Below are 5,275 nucleotides of genomic sequence, written 5' to 3'. Positions count from 1 at the left end.
GCAGCAGTGGAACTCCTCTGACTCCGCCCACCTCGCTGCAGCTGACCAATCATCTGCCGTCTCCGCTGAAAAGCCTTCCTTTGTATTCATTCCTCATTGTCACAAAAGCGCTGCGATAAATCAGCCAAAAACACCTGTCATTGGGTGCTTAAGCTGACTTTAACAGTAACTTTATTGAACTTGGAGCGGAATTGAAAATGTGATGGCCATTCCTTCCGTAGCGCTGGCTTTGTTACAGACACTCATTTGTGTTCAACCTTTAATATCCTGCATGAAGTTTTAAGATTCATTTTGGGATTTTTTTTACATTTCTGCTACATTTCACAAATGCCCTGCATCAAAACAGACAACCCATTTTGGTTTAATTAGATTATGCTTGTCATTATAATAGGTTATGTGTATTTTTATATAGTATACGTAAATATATAGTTTCAACTGTATGCTATGACTGAATGGTCTCAGAGTTCAAGTTTGTGAATCCTATTACTCTAAGTTCAAAGGCATTTAGGTATCCTTGCATCCTGATTCCTGACTTACATTTCTCATTAGGGCCATTCTTCAAATACACACTGCCTATATTAGGGCAACTTTATATTTCCCCTACACATAAAACCAGACACATCAGCGTCACAGTTAGAAAGAGAAAGGGTTGACAGCCATACTTGGTGTCAGAAACACAAGTTACTGACACCTCTTTAAAAATGTCACAGAAAATAAGTACATTGCTTTGGGAATAAACAACAACTCTAAAGGTCTTCTTTTAGAACATTTTGGCATTATGCCAATAGTGAAATGTGTCACAAGTTTATGGTGTTCACCAATACTTTTATTTTTCATTATTTTCTTTTTGTAAATTCCTGCAGGCTTCCTTTACCAGTAATAAGGCTCTAAAACAAATAAAACACAAAGTGCTCATAAAGAAACCAAGCACAATACTGTCTTTGAAATGCACTGAAATTATGGCTTGCGTTACAAAGTAATGAGTCTCTTGATCATACTTATGACACTTCAAAGACATCTAACGCACAGAAACACTGACTAAATTATTCAGGTTTTTCCAGTTAGAAGCTAGATTGTTCTTTATTTACATTGCTAAACTGAGTTTCAACAACTGAATGATACATCAAAGCTGCACACTCCCAAGAAAAAAAACAAACTCTTAGTGATTGCTAAAAAATGGTTTCGAATTCAAAATCTATTGTGGACCCAGCGTGAAAGATGCAAAATACTATTAGACATAAAAGCTGAACTTGCCCCCTTATAGATTTCTTAATTTTTCTTCTTTTTTTGTTACACTTGCAGGTTTCAAATCATCAAATGCTGAGCAAACAACCACCCTGGCCCTATATGGAAAATTCATTGCACCTCTGAATCTAGTAACTCGGTGTGTTACCTTTGCTCGCAACATCTGCAAGTGTTGGTGATGTCCATGACTCTTATCCATTGATGTGGAGGAATGTTGACCCGCTATTCTTTGAAGAAATGCTTTAATTCAAACACATTGGAGGGTTTTTTTTGGCTATAGTGCATATCAATCAGATATGTCTCCTTATTTGGGTAATCCAAGGTATTTATTTATTGCTATATAACCCTATACTTCAGCAATCATGGTTCCACCAGTTATTTCCAGTAATCCAAGTGAGAATACGGACTCCTTTCAGAAAGTTCAACTTTTGTTTTATTCCAAGGAATGTTTTCCAAAACATTTTGCATTTTATATGTTCGTGTAATGTTTTATTGTTTCTTTGTCCCTTTTGAGATTCTCTGTAAGGGTGGCAAATACAGTTTCATGTGATTCTATGTCCTAGATGTTTGTCATCTTGTGATTTTGCAAAGGAAAGAATCTCAGATTACATTTTGCATTTTAATTTAAGCGCTAAAACGGACACTAGGATTGTTTGAACTCATTGGCTCAACTAACTCCAGACAGGCCTARCCAACAGACTCAATGAYCTTATGATTGCGGGTTAAGATTTTGTGAGGCGCCTCAAATTGCTTCTTTAGTGAAATTCCCAACATTTTCTGCAGGATCTGAGTGCTTGTGAGGTTTTAAAAGAATTCTTATAAAGAATCTCCCTGCATTTCAGGCAGGCTCCTAGAAGAAATAGTAACGCCAGCTTGTAATCCATCAAATTCAGTCTGTCCATGCAAAGAAATCAAGAATCAACACCGAACAACAGAAGCTTGTGTTTATGTTGCAAAGTGCATTTCAAAATAAAAAGGTGTGCCTGATTTCCCTGAATTCTTTAGCGACAGATATCTTTAGGTATTTGAAAAATTAAAGTTATCTCTGTTGGGATATGCCTGAACTTGTCCACAAGTGTATTTAATGTCATGAGAGAAAAGCTGTATTTAGGTGTGCCAGTTCCACCATTGTGCAACCTGCTGCTACGGTTTACTGAAGGAGCACAGTCATTGTTCATGCCATTAGCAGTACCTGTTTTTCACGTTTTGACAAGTTAATAAAACACCTCAAAGCAAAAAAATAATAATTATTTGAATATTTAATGAACATACAATTTGGGAGACCCTGTCTTTTTTTTGCACTAAACTGAGTGACCCACAGCAGCAGGACCCCAACTTGCAGAGCAGATTCCACACTTCTCAGGTTTCCCCTTCCCCTCTATGAGCTCCTCGCTCCCTCTTACTGTCACTCAGCAGCTGCTTCTGAAGCTTCAAAGCTGCTGCTGTTCCTCAGCTGTCACAGTTTGTGTGGATGAGAGCATGTCTGTTTTTCAGTAATCTCCTTTTTCATACTCTGCCTCTCATTGTTTTCACAATGATAGCATCCAATTTCAGTGCCAGTCATGTCAAAATATTATGCGGCTGTGCAAAAGTACTCATACCTTTGAGCTGTCCCACATTTTGTTGCATTACAGCCACTATCCCCATTATTTTCAGTGTGATTTTATGAGACAAACACAAGGTAGTACATCATTGAGAAATTAAATTGATATAGCTTGCATTTCTTCATGAATAAGAATCTTAAAGGAGAGGCATCTATTAGTATTTCGAACCTCTGAATCAAACACAGACTTGATTCAAATAAAAAAATGTTAACTCTGGAGGACCTACAGTGGTCCACAGCTCAGGTGCGAGATTCTATCAACAAAGTTTTTCACCTTTTGCCACATGACAGTATAGGGGAYCCAGCAMAAAAAACTGCCATGTCATATGCAATCAAAATTGAACTGTCATAGTTTGGCATAAAACTAACATCACATATCAGCCTGAATACACATCAGCCACATAGTGTAACATGATGGCAGCATAATCATGTTTTCACTTTCTCTAGTGGAAACAAGAAACCAATAATGATGTGAAGAATGATACAGCTAAATACCGCTGAAACAAAGCTGAAAAAAACTTGTTAAATGCTGAAAAAATACTTCAGGCAGAGGTTAGAGATGCACTTCTCTGCAAAAGAACATCCCCTACAATAGAGTTAAATATATGGAAAGCTGATTGACCTCTCAAGGCTTAGTGGTGTAATTTACTTGTGAAGCTTGAATTCAGATGTAAGAAATGTATTTGTAAAAACTTTTAACAGAACACATCATTTATCTCCCACTTCATAATTACGCCCTACTTTTAGATAAAATCCTAACAAAACACATTTCTGTTTCTGATCGTAGCAGGACAAAACGTGAAAAAAAAAACAAGGGGTATGAATGATTCTGCAAGCACTGCACTGCTTCACACTTGGAGGTCCCTAGCGACAGTCAGGGTGTAACTTCAAAGCTCAGCATCAGTAACCACACACTCTTGTAATTTATATTTTCATAACCGTGGCTGCCTGGCCTCGCTGGAGCCTTGTCTGAAAGCTGACTGGACCAAATGCTTTCATACACAAGTGTGCCTGAAGGAGATTAAGATTTTAAAGAGATTAGAATAATGAAGGTGATTATAATCTAGGGTTAATTCATTTTGCTGCTCTGTGACCCTCCCCCTCCACCAGCCAAAACTCTGTGCTTGTTCCTCTAAACAAGCATTGTGTAACTGTTCATTAAATACTCAAAGGGAGGCCCGCCACTCATCGGACCCCCCACAATTATGCCCTAATGCCCCTAGGAGTCTTCAGTTCACCACTGTCCATTTGGAAAACAGTAACCGTTACTTTATTGTTGCCAAAGGGCTCACTGCRCCACATGTTTGTTCACTCAAGGCAGGTGGTCTTCCCACTGAGGTCAACGTCTGAAACATAAGGCGAGGAGTCTTTACAAGGGTCGTCTTCCCTCCCAAGGTCTCAGCAATGAACAAATAAGAGGTTCATATAATCATTAAAGAATGTTGCATATTTAGAGATTCTTCAATGAATTGTGGAAATATTGGTGATTAACTGTCTTGCCTTTATCGCAAATAAAAGATAAAGGATTTTCTATTCTATTCAACAATGTTTAAACTCAGTTTATAGATGTTTGCAATGGGTTAAAGGTAACACCCCTAAGTGGGCAATAAAAAATATAAATGTTTTGTGAACAATACAGCAGTATTTGTTGGTACAACATTTAGAAAAAAACTCAATAGGATTTTATTTTGCTCTGATTTGGCTGTGTGGAGTGTGTCTCCACCTTGTGGTAAATGTCCAATAACGTATGTACATGATGAAGGTTTGAGATTTGGACCAACTCATAACTACCCATACAGATAACTTTGTTAATCTCTGGACCTTCTTTGTATAGAACAAACATTAAAATAATCATTAAAAAGCTGTTGACACACAAATTAGTCCCACTTTTAACCCTTTACTGACAAAAGTCTTGAGTTTTGGAATATTTAAAATTATCTTCAGCAATATGTCTGAATCATTTCAAACCTTTTCTTTGAACTTAAGCTGCTTGTTAATTGATTTTCAATATAGTATTTTACCATCTTTAAATAATATAATAATGTGTTCTGATATTTCAACCGATAAAACACCCCTGAAGTCAGCAGCATCAGCAGGACTCAGGGGAACTTGATTGCATCCTGAGGAGGTAATTCAGCCATTTGATTCATATGTGTTAGACCAGGGACACATCAAGAAGTTGCATGACTTCAGCCCTCAAGGTCTGGATTTGAAGACCTCTGATCTAAAGCAGACAGGGCAGTGTGCTTTATAGACCAGGGTTGGGAAGCACTTTTTTAATCAAACATCAACAACATAGCTGTTGAACTATAAGAGCTGTCCTGGGCAGTGATCCAAATGGCCGCTATCAAAAGATGCCACCATTTGGGGTGACTCCGCTATACACACACACACACCCCCACACACACACCCCCACACACACACACA

This window comes from Poecilia reticulata, linkage group LG4 (genome assembly GCF_000633615.1).
Source record: "Poecilia reticulata strain Guanapo linkage group LG4, Guppy_female_1.0+MT, whole genome shotgun sequence".
Classification (NCBI taxonomy): Eukaryota; Metazoa; Chordata; class Actinopteri; order Cyprinodontiformes; family Poeciliidae; genus Poecilia; species Poecilia reticulata.
This window is presented reverse-complemented; position numbering follows the sequence as displayed.